Source organism: Sceloporus occidentalis, unplaced genomic scaffold (assembly GCF_023333645.1).
Source record: "Sceloporus occidentalis isolate IW3139 unplaced genomic scaffold, rSceOcc1.0.p SCAF_16, whole genome shotgun sequence".
Lineage (NCBI taxonomy): Eukaryota > Metazoa > Chordata > Lepidosauria > Squamata > Phrynosomatidae > Sceloporus > Sceloporus occidentalis.
The window spans coordinates 2651887-2667402 of record NW_028316996.1 but is presented as its reverse complement, the minus strand read 5'-3'; the positions used below and the strand labels follow the sequence as shown (position 1 = coordinate 2667402).

The window sequence follows — 15516 nt, the reverse complement described above, 5'->3', positions numbered from 1 at the left end:
AAAACAGTTTATTGTAATAGTGGAAAATGCACTGTATTGTAAAGCCATACTGCAGTGTGTGTGCAAAATTGTGAAGTGTAATTTTTTTTTTTTTCCTTTCTTTCCCTAACCTAGATTCAAAAAAATCTGCAACGTCTCTTGGAAGATGTAAATTAGGAGACAGAGCTGAAACACTTCTTTGTGACCTCTTCCATTGTAATTGGCATCCTCAACCTACCTCTGCTGGACAGAGTTCTCCTTTTCTGTTATTTTTATTTTATTTTTTCTCTATTATATATAAATTGGAAGCCATGTCGTTCATCTCAGGAATATTTTTGTTCTTTAGTTGAGTAACTAAAGCAATATGAAGTAGAACTGTTCTGCAGGCTTCATGTTTTGAGTGAGAGCTGTTATTTCACTGTGAAAGAAAGGACTTGAATATATTTTGCACATATTTTGTAAGTAATTTTTATGAAGCACTCCAGGTTTTTGTTTGTGTTTTTTTTTTGTTTTTTTTTTTTTTGGATGTCTGTTTTTATTGTCTAAATTTGTAACTTTGTTTAGCTGATACCAGTTTCTTATAGAGCTGTCTCACATTCCTCCAGGTCTTCCTAGGTTTTCAGAGATACCTTTTAGAGAGGAATCTGTCATTGGCAATAGAGTAGTTCCTCTGCATAGTAAGGATATTATGAAACCTGGTATTTGGAGTTGAGCAACACTGTTGTAAATTAAAAATTGTTACGCCCTCTACAAACTAGAAGCCGACATTCTTTTGATTTAGATTTGTCAGTGACTAGAAAATGCAATGTTTCAGCATGTAAATAGATTTTGAGCACATTTCTACAAACCTTCTAAAATTGGACTAAATCTGTATATTCATTAGTTATTGATATAACATGGGCACTTTCATTCATCATTAAGTGGTTCCCCACCCCTGAATCTTTCACAGCGACTTCAGCATCTGATTACCAGAGCTTCTACATGTTTGCACACCTGCCTTTCCTACAATTACGCTTGTCTTCAACTATGATGTATGCATCCCTACAATATTTTAAGGCTTCTAAAAGGAACAGATGGTTTGTGTGGTGGCAGCGAGGCATTGATTTTAATGTGCTGTATATAGCTGCCTCTGCTGGCTTTATGGGTCAATGGATGTTTAGTTGGTGTGAATTAATCGCATCTGATCCTACCTGTGCATAGGAAACGTCCAATTTCATGAAGATAAAAAGCGTGCTTGCGCTGTCATACTAAATTACTTCTTAAACTTGGCCTATACTAGATGCTTTTAGACAGAAGGCACTTTTTCCCCCTCTTTCTCTGCTCTATGGTGAAGGCTGATTATAAATATATATATATATATAAATATATATATATATATATAATTTTGTTTACACAATAGATTGGGTTTCTATTAGGAGGTAATGAGCTGCACAAGAGCCATGTTAGCACAAGCTGTCTTGTGTATATGCAAGCAGCCCTTTTTAACCATTTCTATGAAATGTTTGTCATATCGAAATGTTAAATAAACTTATGCCTTTTGGTGCTTGTTTTTTGCTATGACGTATGTGTGTATATATATATATATATATAAAATTAGACTTTATGCAAATTGGAATAGACTGTTTAAAATAAAAGATATATCTTGTTTTGCATGGTGTGTGTACAATCCAGATACTGAACTGATGCCTGCTTTGCATTTACGGAACACAGTATAAGCTGTAACACTGTTCTTACTGAATCATGTATACCTGGATCAGGACATACATTTTGCTGATTTTGATGCTGCAAATATGTATGTATTCTACACCACACCTTTTAATTCAGACGTGTGCTGCTTAAGAAATGAAACCGAACAGGTTTTGTACAAAGGACATTAATTTTGCAGGAGGGAATTCTTCTGTTGTTTTATACCCTCTGAAGCATGAATTGTGTCTCTGGAGGTTACGATGGAGCCGCTTCCTCGTTTTTGTGTAAAGATTGTGTATTCTAATCGTATCTACTCTTTCAACAATTACCCAAGACTTACAGTAAATGCTGCTAAACCAGTGTTGGTATTTTGTATGCTGTTATGATCTTAATTTTTTTTTTTTTTTTTTTTTTCCTTGGCTCAATGAAATTTGTCAATGGTGTGTAGGGTTTTTTATTTTTTTGTTCACCTAAAGAAAATCTTCATTATTATGTTTGTGTAACGTGTAGCTTATTTTGCTTTGTCATTGTTCACATTATCTGCTCGGATAGATTTATAGCTACCTGATTTGAGTCTTATATCCTTCATGTTTGCAAAAATAAGTGCTTATGTTACTTGATTAATATTACGAGTGAAGACAGTCGACTATGGTGCGTTAATTGGCGGATGGAGGAGCAGGGCCGTTTGGGGAGATCCATGGTCTCCCCAAATTGGCCCAAAATGAAGGAAGAGCAAGATCTGTTCCTACAGATCGCTACTTCAGTGTTCTGGGATATGTTGTAAAACCTTGGCGTTCACCCCAATGCAACGCACACCCTAAGGAAGCACTGAAACAGAGGTACATGAGTATAAAGTGTTTAGACTGGGTGGAAGTGTCTTTGTAACATGCTAGTTTGTCTTAATGTATTTATTCAGTGCTAAGGTGAGTTTCTAACCATCTACTTTTCAGTAGCATTAAAAATAACACATACAATATAAGTAGGCTGAAAGGGTATTATTTTTAGCAGTTACTCTAACAATTAGAGAAAAACTTCAAAACGGCTAGTCTATAATGCAAGAGCTGTATACAACTCTATGTGCCAAGAGAGAATATGGTAAAATTATAGGTCTCAGATGCTTCTGGAGTGGACTTCAAGCTTCATTAGTTGAATCTCCTTTCTTTTATAGTAACAGCTATGTCTTTGATTCTGTAGGAATGTATCTTAAATTTTATATCACAATTGTGCCGACCGTTACCAACATAACATGATGTATAACTATTGTAGCCTTAGTCACAAATGATCTGGTCATTAGACACGTCAGCATAGAAGGACCATGGTACGCGTGAATTTCTTCGTTAATATTCAGCACTCGAGTTGTGCATTTGGATTTCATTTTAACCAATTTGTCTATTTTATTTCTACAAATGTCTAAAACGGAACCATATCACATTAGCTTTTTTTTTTTCTTCTTTTCTACTCTCGTTCACTTTTATGACATTTCATGCCCTACAGGGACGACTATTCCCCCATTACTCCGATCAGGACTAATAAGTAGCAAAGAACAAGAAGAGGCAAGACAAAAAGCGGGGCTGCGGAAAAGTAGAAGCCTTCTGAGTTTATCCAAAACGAAGGGACAGAAAACTTATCTGAATTGTTTATGATGTGCGCAAGTCAGTGCTGAAAATTAATTGATTTATTATTATTCTTTATTTCTAAAGTGGCAACAGGTTCCGCAGCGCTGTAGAAGGCGAAAAGGTTACAGATAATGATAAGTACAAAACAACAATTGACATATAGATACAAGAGGAATAAAGGGCCCTGTTCCCGCAGGAACTTACAATCTAGGTGGATAAGGGGTGAGGACTGTGGTAGTGAATGATGTTAATGTAGGGGGAGATTAGGGTTGTAAGTGGGTGAGAGAGAAGTTTTGATGTTTGTCAGTGGTAGGCTTCCCTGAAGAGAAGTTTTTAGTGTGCGTTTGAAGGAGGGTCTGACAGCACGGGGAAGAGATTTCCAGAGGGTTGGTGCTGCGTGAGAGAAGTCCTGTAGGCGGGCATGGGAGGAGGTGATGAGTGAAGATGCGAGAAGCAGGTCATTGTTGGACCTTAGAGGGTGGGCTGGAGTATATTTGCTGATGAGGGAGGATAAGTAGGGGGGAGCAACGTTAGTGAATGGCTTTGTAGGATAGAGTGAGTAATTTTAAATTTAATTCTGCTATGGATGGGGAGCCAGTGGAGGGATTCGCAGAGAGGTGCGGCAGATGCAGAGCGTCTGGTGAGATAGATAAGTCTGGCAGAGGCATTGAGGACAAGGTATGAGGGATATGGTGTGAATGCTGCCCCCTCTATGCCTATTACCCCAATTGCCGATTGCTAGGATATGACAGGGCACAGTGTCTTAAGAAGTGCTGTGCCTGCTTATCCATAGCATTACTGCACAGCCCACTCTTACAACTGGACCATTGAGCAGAGGCACGGCTGCAGGCCTGATTATTCATGAGGGTGATCTGACCCCAGGTTTTATGGATCAGACCAAGACCAGGAAATGTTACCTTTTACCTTTACCTTTAGATTTATTATTTATAATATCATGCTGCCCAAGAAATGGTTTTAAGCAGTAAATGTTTTCACCAGGAACTGTGTGTGAGTATCTCTGTTGGCATCCTATTGCAATGTTCTTGTTTTGTTTTTAGCTAATACTAGTCATGTAATTAATTAACATAATACCTGCTGAGCCTTTATGCGCTCAATGGCATCAGCAGTATATGCATATGTAATATTTATTAATCCATGCTGCTAGGTGAGAACCATGACTACTCTTGGTTTACTAAAGAGCATTAGTTCATGAAATTATTATATTAGCCAAGAGTTTCCTTACATGTGCCTATATACTGCTTGGTTTAAAACCAGCCACAGGAAAGACAAACGATCCATTGAGGTATGTATTAATGGTGCTGCATTTAGCTTCACCTAAAGCATAAATATTGCCAAAATAAATATACGCACCTTCTTTGTCTTGGCGCTCTGCAAGTATTAATATATCAGAAGCTAGTGGGTGCCATAGGAGAATTGTGTTCATGTAGCCCAGATCACTGATATGCTTCATCACACAAGTGTACTACACCAAGCTCTAAGAGTTTTGGGAAAGCACAATGAGTGATTGCAAGCATCTAATGTATGTAACCACCTACGTTTACAGTATTTTAAGCATATATGTAGCAGACATGAGGTTGTAAGGATTTATTGTGTTTGACTCAAACTATTATGAGTTACAGTAAAAAGCATGACGCTTGGAAAAGTCACATTAACTCAATTAAAGCAAAATTTTAAATTACATGTTTCTTTGGTAACATATATATGAACAAGCTGCTTTGCAAATTGTGGCATATAATAGTCAAGTCACCCCTTAGCTTGACCATATTCTCCAACATTTCAGTTGTCCAAATTAGATGGTGGGGCAGGGCTAGAGGCAGCGCCAGTTGACCAAATTACCCAAACGGCAACCTTGCAGCTGCCGAGCAATGTAAAGGAGCCATGTGGGAGCCGTGATGGAGGGCTGTGCCTCAGCAGTACAGAGTTCTATTGATTTTACAGTCCCCAGAGCAGGTCAGCTGATCTGATTCCCCATTGCCTCAAAAATCAGGACTGTCCATGGCCGCCATCGTCACTATGGAGCGCCAGGAAATGATGTAATATCCCAACACTCGTAAAGGCATGCAGTGCTTTGAATGCAGTCTGTGCACAGTCCTCTATAGTGTAAATGGCCAGATGGAGAGACCAGAGATCTCCGTGCCCATTAAGAAGTAGCACATTGGGGGAACCTGTCAGCCTAGGGCACAATGCATTGTTGCTGTGTGGGGAAAATAGGAGACTTAGGAGGTTTGGCATGACTGATCACTTTTTACTGAGAAGATCTCAAAAAGTGCTGTTTCCGTGGTGTTCTTGGAGCTAAGTAACAATTAGAGCTATTGTGTTGCCTCTTACAGGAAAGGGTGAGATGACGACCTTTAAAATATTTGTAATGAAAATGTCGAGGCATTAGAAGTCTTGCAGTTTATTGTGCGTACGAAGTGACGGAAATGGCTTTGTGTAACAAAAAATGTCATTATGGCTTACTCCACCCAATGCTATGATCTTAAAATATCCCCTTCAATTTTTTTCTTTTTATTTCTGCCTTGTGGTTTTGTTATAGATAATTCTTGTTTAGTGGTGTGCGTAATGCAAATAAACCAGTTTATAGTTTAAACTAGCAGGTAACATATTGTAAATTTAATACATTTAGGTAACAAAAACAATTAGCAGTTAAATAGGGTCAGATTGCCGTCCAAGATTTTTGGGTACTAGTCATGGGCGTAGAAACCGGGGGGGGACAGATCCCCCCCCAGTAACTCATGCGGGGGGGGACCGATAATTAAGAAATCCCCCCCCCAGGGCCGTAGGAACCCCCCCCAATAGAAATGCCGCAAATGCGGCCCGCAAGACATCTAGGTGCGGCCCGCGTAAGATTGGCAGCCAGGGCAACCGATCTTACGCGGTCCGCACCTCGAGCCCTGCTACTTACCTGTGGGAGGGTCTTCTGTACTGCACAGAGGAACCGGAACCCAGCAGAGTTCACGTGACATTACATCACATCCTGCTTCTTCTGTGCAGTACCAGAGAAAGCAGAGGGAGGCTGCGCCCTCTGCTGAAGCCTGTGAGCGGCATCGAGGAGCTGCAGTGCAGGTAAGGGGGTGGGGAGGGTGTTTGAATGAGTATGCGTGATTGAGGGAATGAATCTGTGAATGAATGAGTATATGAATGAATGTGTGTGTGATAGCATGGATGTGTAAGTGCTGGAACCTAGGCATGATGGGACTGTGATTGCTGTTAGCAATCACACTCCTATCATGCCAAGTCAGCCAGTACATGCTGAAACCTATCTAGCTGCCCCCCTTGTGTATTGATGCTGCCAGCAGTATGGGGTCTGCACATCACTTACAGCCACCCTGTACCAGCATGTACTGGCTGCCTGGGTATGATAGGAGTGTGATTGCTGTTGGCAATCACACTCCTATCATGCCAAGTCATATTGCTAATTTTTTTTGTCCAATTGTGGTGTGTTACCTACTTTTATCAAAAATGTGAGTTTTTATTATTATTTTTAAAGGTGGGGGGTCATTTTCGGTTTTGGCTAAGTGAACCGTGAATGTTTTGGTCCAGAATTTTCATTTTGGTTCATCCCTAGAATAAATAGAACTATTTCATTTTTAATTATCCTGAGTCCTGAATTTGTAGTCACAAAACTTTCTAGGCCCAGAAATCAGTGAGAGGAAAAGTAAATGTTTTGTGTCATTTACTTTATTTTAATCTGCATATTTTATTAAAGACCATATTTTCTCACAGTGAAAAATTAGTGCGGCCTGCGCACGTATACAATTCTGATGAAGTGGCCCACTGCAGAAAAAACTTGGACACCCCTGGGGTAGACAGTGAGAAGGGGGGGTAGGAGAGGGTAGCTAGTGTGAAGGGGGTGGTAGGGAGAGGGTAGCTAGTGAGAAGGGGGCGATAGGGAGAGGGTAGCTAGTGAGAAGGGGGCGATAGGGAGAGGGTAGCTAGTGAGAAGGGGGCGATAGGGAGAGGGTAGATAGTGTGAGAAGGGAGGGTAGGGAGGGGGTAGATAGTGTGGGGATCTGATGGGGGGAAATGCTGTCAACCCCCCCGCCAGATTTTTAGGGGTTCCTATGCCCATGGTACTAGTTGATTCCAAACTGTCTCACCGTAGAAAATTTTACTTTTAAACATTTTTATTTAGTTCCATAGTCAAGGGAATATCTCATGAGCACGGGTTTCTGCCCTGAATTAACTGTGCACTAAACCAGGACGTATCTTGGAATGTTTGTTTTATCAGTTGTTTCAATGTAGCATCGAGTGTTTTCAATAAATCTTTCCCATTTTTTTGAAAAACGTCTGTCTTTTTTATTTATGGATGCATCTAACCAGTTCATTCTAAGTAGGAATAGCAATTTTGTATGTGCTAAGGGCAATGAGGGTGGTTCAGAATTTTTTTGTTTTGTTTTGTTTGTTTTTTTCATCCAAATTTGTGGGTTTACTCACTCACTCTCTCACACTTTCATTCTTGTTCACTATCTCTCATGTTCTCTAATTTCTCCCTACCTTCTTTGTCAACCACTTCCGCATCTTAATCTTTTATGTTCTCCCTTCTCTTCTATCTTTGTCCGCACCTCAGCGGGCGTAACCCAACGGCCACATCTGCCAAAATGGCGGCGCTTGCGATGATGTCCTCCCTCTGACGTTATTAATACTTAAGTTAAACCTGACAATCTATTGATTCTGCATCTTAGACTTTTGCTAAATAATGTTGCTGGAGACAGCTGTTGAATGAAAGAAGAATGGCTCCAAACTAATAGCAAGGTTTGCGTTACCAGATGATAGACAATAAGATCAGAACTACTAACCTTTCCACCTCCCTTTTCTAGTAGATTATGTGGCTTCCTCCCACCAGCCTGTGGAATCTCAGCAGTACTTCATTGCACCCTCACAAAATCTCCTCTCTCTCCTGTCACACCATGTGCTTCCCTCAGGTATAGACCAATCTAGCAGCAAAACATAGACTGGATTTTCCTCCTTTACCCACACAGTAGTATGAAATATTTACAGGATGTTCACAGACCTTCCCCTACTGATCTAAAGTCCACAGGAACATCTAAGTGAACCTGTTTCTGGCGTCCACTGTAGTTATATGCATTCTAAACTTATACCTGTTATTGTTACTTACATTAACCATCATTTTTAACTACAGCTATTGGAATGGCATGGTTAGATGATATCCAGATGCCTTTTATATAATTAAACAGACGCCTAAGGAAATCGACTGGTTGTTTTAAAAGCAAACCTGCTTTTCTGGCTTTGTAGAACAATTTTGTAAATAGCAGTTGGGGGAAAGGAAAACATATTGCTTATTACAAGAACTTTATATTCTTGAAATCCATGGTTAACCTGTAACCTTGTAGGAAAAAACTGCACCCTGAACCCTAGACAGCAACAGGCAGCCCTTAGGCAGGGGGATTCTGTAGGGCCTCCTACCTGGGGTTCCTCCTCTCTCATCTGGAGCTGGTTTCAAACTCTCTGCTTGACCCTCTACATCTGGTTTACATCCAAAGTATTCTACCTAGACCACACTCCCTAAAATTACTAACAACATCATCACCGCTAAAACAAAAGACCGCTTTTCCTTACTCATACTTTTGAAACGCTCTGCAGCCTTTGACACAGTTTACCCAGGGCCAGACTGGGAATGAAAAGCAGCCCTGGAAACATTTGGAGACCAGCCCCATATATTATATCTCGTGGTCGAGCTCTTGTACCCACATGCACCCCTTATACATACCCGAGTCACACTGTTTGCCATACAAATCACTATAAAACATTCTTTTTAGCACATTATTTGTATTAAAATGCCAGAAAGCAAAAGTGTTAAAAGGCCCTAATAAATGAAATACATTAGACATAATGGAATCAAAACATTTGCTACTGCAAAAATTTTTTTAAATGAAAAAGTTCCATTTTATTCAGTGGAACAAAATAGCGATCACAATATTCTTGTAAGAAACTTTTGGCTATTAATACCGCCACAACTGTTCTAGCACTGCATCATCCAATAATTACCTCATCCCAGATACATTTTTATTTTATTTTATTTAAATGCACACAGTTCATTGTGCAAAGTGGTCTGCGGTATGTTTATGTAAAAGGTCCTCTCTTAAGGGGGGAAGGGACTGTGAAACCAATGGGAATAATGAAATCAGTTCTTAGAACTAAATTCAGTTTCACTCAGAAGATCCCAACCACCATTCAAGTTTCTGTGATTAATCCTTTGTGATAAAATATGCAGATTGAAATAAGAGTAAATAACACAATACCTTTACTTTACCTCTCACTGATTTCTGGGCCTAGAACGTTTTGTCCGCTGAATTGACTATAAATTCAGGAGTTTGTTTTATCTCTGGATAAGTAAACATGAATGTGTACTGCTAACCTGTTATCAAGTGTGCTTTTGCACTTGACCTGGTGCAATTTTATTAGTGAGTGTATTGGGAATAAGTCCTTAATTACTTTTAATTTTTTTTTACCATAGAGTGCTGTGGTATTGTTGCTTCCTTTTGTCACCCCCTCCTATATATTTATTCCTGATTGCTGGGGAGATTCTGGGAAAAGATGATTATTTTTCTCTGTTCTCTGTGTCATCTTATGTACATTTTTGGGATTGTGGGAGTCCTCGCAGAGTTTAACAAGGAGAGTATATTCTCTTTTATCTGCTTAATGTTTAGTCGGAATTTTGTTATTTACTACAAAAAAAGGAGGCAGAATCCAGGTAGCAGACGTGGGTTGCGATGGGCATTCGATTTGTAGCAACATAACAGTAAGATGGATCAGGAAGGCAGAGGGCTTCACATATTTTTATAGCCATTACTGGGTTATCTGCTTTGTCGTAGGCGATGCTTGGATGCCTTTCTGGCTTTTCGGCCAGCATGAGTGTGGTCTTTGTTTTATGACGATGGCTCAGCCCTGTAGGTTTATCAGTTCAAAGCCATTTTTCAAAGATCCCTTATCAGCTGTTTGGTTTACCTGAAGACTTTGGCACCCACTCCTTTAGGATTGGCACAGCTATTGATGTGGCTAGGTGGGGACTTGAGGACTCTGTCATCAGGAGAATAGGGCAGTGGGGGGTCATCACATTTTAGTACATATGTGAGGCCTCACCTGGTTAAGGAGTGTTGAGGATTTTGTTACGTTGTATGTTTTGGATATTGTCTGCGTTACAGGTTTTTCCTTGTGTGTGGTCTGAATCATGGGGCACTCATTGTCTTCTGGGCTTCAAGCAGAGCAGTGAGGTGGGCAGGTGGCAGTCAGCTGGGTTTGCTGTGGCTCAGTTCAGTTAATGCCATAGCAGGAGCTGTTAGTGTACAAGGGATGCCTCATGAGGGGAATCATCTCTGCTTGATTTCACAGAGCAACATTTTTGGCTATAAAAGGCTGATATGTGGAAGATATCATATAAGGTATAATATTGATGTGATCCACTGTCATGGCCTGCCAGGTTTGCAGGGGTGCAAATTATTTGGCAATTGTGGATAGGGTAACGATTGTATTGGACAAACCGGATTAGGGGAATTTTGAGAACGATGGAGTCCATTTGAATGTGGTAGGCTTGGATGTCTGGTTGTCCGGCATCCAAGCTGGCCTGAAGCAGTCAGTTGAGTTGTGGTGGAGCCTGTGATGCGCACATAGGCAGTAGTGGTCATTTAGATGTGGATGATCTGTTAGGTCAGTGGGATCGGGTTTTGTCTTAGTAATCCTATCATGTACCGGGTTGTGTATTGGAATGTGTGTTTCACTCACATACATGTTTGGATCGGGAGTGAGTTAACGTATGGTAGCCAGGTGAGGAAGAAAGATGCGGAGGCACTTTCTTTTGTATGTTGTGCCATTAACCAAGACAAGATTAGATGTTAATGGGTGGACCAGGGAAGTTGGTAATGAAAGGTAGTCTAAGGGGTTTTCCCAATCATCCCTCTTGAAACGTATTTGAGAGTGGACAAAATGCTTTGCTTGTGTGTATGAGAATTGTGTGATATTCAAGTCTGGGTATGTATCTCTAAGTTGTTCAATGGATAAGATGGTCTTTGTGTTTTGATTCAAAAAGGTCGTGTGAATGGGTGTCCTGCTTGGCCATTTTGAAATGATGGGTTTTTCAAGAAAGATAAAGTTTTTGATTGTTGGGAGGATAATGTGACAGACAGACCAGGGACCTCAGGTTGTCCCTCTCCGCCAAGAGCGACTTCTTCCTTCAGTACAATAATTCCCCGCAATCCGTAGGCAATATTCCCAAGCAAAGTAAAGGGATATCGCTATCCGGTACCCAAATAACCAGACAAGATTAGTCTTTAGGTACAACAAGAGGAGAATTGATTTATTTTAGACACAGACGGCTGGATATATCCAGCAAAACACACATTAACATAAAACAAGATACTGGGATACACACCGCCCCCTTAATCTGCCTCCCAGAGACAACAGGGGCAGTACAGGGATGAACAATACAAAAGGATACAGACGCCACTAACGTAAGGAATACACATTGTCTTGAAAAGATTAGCTCCCAGACCTTAGTGTGCCGTGTGCAAACGGTTAGGAAGTAAGGCAATACATTTTTTTTTAAATAACACACAAAAGGGCTTCATGTCGCTGGATAACATTAACTGAGGGGTAGGGTAACTCTAGGAACCGTCACAGATAACTTTAATTGTGGTCTGATTAGTTGCCATGCTTAGATTATACTATATATAGCAGTGGGTTTGCTCTTGCCTCCTTTGGAAGGTCACCGGTGTATGTAACAGGGTATTTAGAGAGATGTGGGCAAAGGGCCTGATCAATGGTTGTCATGGTTTCCAGAGATCCAGTCTATGGCTTGTCTGTATAAAACTGCTAAATTATATTCCCTTAAATTAGAGAGGTTTAGGCCTCCATGGTGGGTGGGTTGCTGCAATTTGATTAGTGCGATTTTGGCCCTTTTGTTTTTCCAGAGAAATTGGGATAGTGAAGTGTGGAAAAGTTTTTTGTCTTTATGTTTTATTAGAAGGGGTGATTGTATGGGGTATAGTAGTCGGCCCTAGGCTGGATTTTCATTTTCTCCATTCCACCTGGCAAGACTTGTATATGGTTAACTCTGAGTTGTTGCTTCGCCATAAAAATGGCTTTTATAGAAGCCTTTTGTTTTCTCTTCTACCTATGGAAGGGACAACCTAGCACGTCGTACATGTTGCCACGGCATGTGCAAGGAAAATACATTGCTGTGTCATCCTTTTCTGCATTTCTTCTCCTCTATCTCACTTAAACCTTGACCATTTTATTCTCTCGCTCTCCCTTAACTTATGCCCTTGAGCTTTTTCCTCATCCATGTCCAGTGTCTCCCCCAAATATATACTTCCACAGATTTTCTTCATATTCTATAGCGTACCCCAAGCAGGACATTCACTAAATAGAATTACAATAACGTCAATTTGAAGAATTGATTGTGGTAACAAATTCCCTGTTGGCTCTCAATACTGACAACACTGGATATTACAAACATACACACATGCATAGCTAAGATTTTTCATCCATAGTTAGCTGGGTCTCTCATTCACACTCTCTCCCATATTCTATGCCAACCACTTACGCGTCTTGCAGCTCCGCTACAGTGTCTCGCATCTTCTTGGTCCTGTCTCTTCGCTTTCTCTCTCCTCTTCTGCACCTCCGAGGACATAGCCTCCTGGAGAAAACTTCCGCCAAAATGGATGAGCTTCCGGTGACATCCTCTGCCCCCACTGGAGAATCGGGGAGAGGATGTTACCGGAAGCTCCAGCGTTTTATGCTACAATAACCTTGTGTGAACTTCCACTAAAATAGATTGGATTAGAGGATCGGAAGGGAAGAGGACATCACTGAATGCTTTGCCATTTTGGTGGAAGTTCATGGGGATTATGTCCACGGAGATGCGGACGAAGAGAGGAGAAGATGCAGAACAAGAAGCTGCGAGACACGGAAGTGGTTGACAGAGAGAGGGAGAGAATGAACGAAAATGAGAGTGTGAGAGAGTTTGAGAGTAAATGTGGGCGTTGGACATGAATTTTGTTCACAAATTCAAAATTACCCAATTTCCATCCATATCGAATGGGCAGAAAACTGATATTGTTGCCTAAAAACTAATCGCCAAAAAACTAAAAATGTGTCCGAATTGTTTTTGGACCATTTGCACATGTCTATTAAATAGACATGTGTGATCCTTCTGTGACATTGCCACCCTATCCTCTTTAATCTTTAAGTGCCTACAAGTGGAATGGTTTAGGTGTCCCTCAAACTATTAAAGTTTTACACTATAGAAAAAGAAAATGTACTGTTACATTTAGATCATTCCCTACAGTTTCTTTGCACATGGTAGTTTCTGCTGATAATGTAGGCATCAGACTTCTGTTTAAGTCATTTACCTCTGTAGAATTAAACATTTGCTTGCAGTTCTACTTAAAATGTGAAGCTAATTTTAGGTTTGCTTGATATAAGTCTATGGTAGATATCTCACCTTTAAAAGTTGTGTATGTAATACTGAACATCTGCAGTCATAAGGTGACCTCTTCAGGTTGAAATGGGTATGCTGCAAATGCCACTTACTAACGATAGCTACAGAGTTATGCGATCGTGTTAGATTTTACTCAAAACTTATTTGGTCTATATGCAATGTTTGCTCAATATAGCTAGAGAGTCTGTATTTGGTTGAAGTCATTTGAGACTATGGAGGGAGTTAGTCTTGCTACACTCCACAGATGTGAAGCAGGAATATAACCAAAGGAATCCTGAGACCAATGCCATTAATGAGATGGTAATTCATCCCCAGTAGGATCACACTGCAGCTCTAAAGAGTATGTAATGAGGCAAAATGTACCTGCCAAGACTGAAGAACAGCAATTCCCCAGATTTGTGCGAGTAAGCCATTACATTTAGAAAATGTTAGCCGCAGATGATGTGGAGGCCTATCTATTGCTATTTGAAAGAACTGCTGAAAGAGGATGGCCAGTCGCTGAATAGGCCATTCTTATTGAGCCATTTCTGAAGACTTCCTATGAGCCAGACCACGTCAGCGACTACAATAAGATAAAAAAGAGAAGATCATGGCCTGCCTTGAGGTGACTGCAGCTACCCATGCCCAAAGATTTCATGCTTGGACTTCTTCTGATCAGGAATTTAACTGTAAATGTTTGAATTTAATGCACCTTATCAGAGATCAACAACCCTAAATTAAGGAGTCATTGGTGATCTTTCTGAGAAGCCTACCAATATATCTGCAGTGCTGAGTCAGAGTGACCCCCATACTGTAGAACAATTGGTGGTGCTGTGTGGCCACAGGAGAGGAGAGGCTAAAGGGAGATCAAATTGGTTACATGACCAAAGACAGTCAGCTAAATTGTGAACCAATGGAATATAATGTGGGACAGTTGGACAATCGCTGGTGGTTTTTTTTTTATTAATTACAAAAGGTCTTAATGGCATGGTATGTCTTTTTGCAGATGATACAAATGTCTGCAACAGAGTAGACATTCTGGATGTAACAACTCAAATGTGAAATGACTTAAGTAAATTAGAAGAATGGTCAAGAGCGTGGCAGCTGCAGTTTATTTATATAGCGCAAACAATTTACGCAGCGCTTATACTTTACTGTCCAGATGAATAACTTTTAGGTCATCCATAATATATACATAGTTGTGGTGAATGTATTTACATGTAATCAAAACAAATATCTTGATTCTTACCATACGTATTTAGAAATTATTCGAGACAAAAAAGCAATTTCTGCTGTGAATGCTCTGAATTCCATACTAGCCAGGCATGGCATCTGTGATAAAAATTCTCAGACAATGCACCACGGTTTTCATCTGTGGAATTCCGGGAGTAGTCCTTTATACAAACACAACGTGTAGCCTTCATTATCCACATAGAAAATGGTCGCACTGATAAAAATGTGCAAATTGCTAAACAATTTGAGGGAAGAATATATAATTTGTTATTCCTTCCGTAATACTCGAAATGCAATGTTACCAGCACAGCTGTTGATGAACCAGCATTTGAATCTGCTTTGCCTTCAACTTGCCAACAAAGTATAGAATCCCATTGTAATGTGTCATGATTTATTACAAAACCAAACAAATACACCTATGATCATGAGACTAAACCACCAGGATGCAAAACCTTGATAGAAATCCTGCTATAGTTTCTAAGTTAGCCAATTCTCAGCTCCCATAACTAGTGCTTGAGGAAAATGGCCCAGAATAGCAACGTA

General features: G+C 40.3%; 1 protein-coding gene across 1 annotated transcript in view; it reads left to right on the top strand.

Annotated features, from left to right (window-relative positions):
• Positions 1 to 15516, top strand: part of LOC149302945 (GRAM domain-containing protein 2B-like) — a 30151-nt gene that overhangs the window by 13400 nt on the left and 1235 nt on the right. The gene's annotated exons all lie outside the window — the stretch shown is intronic.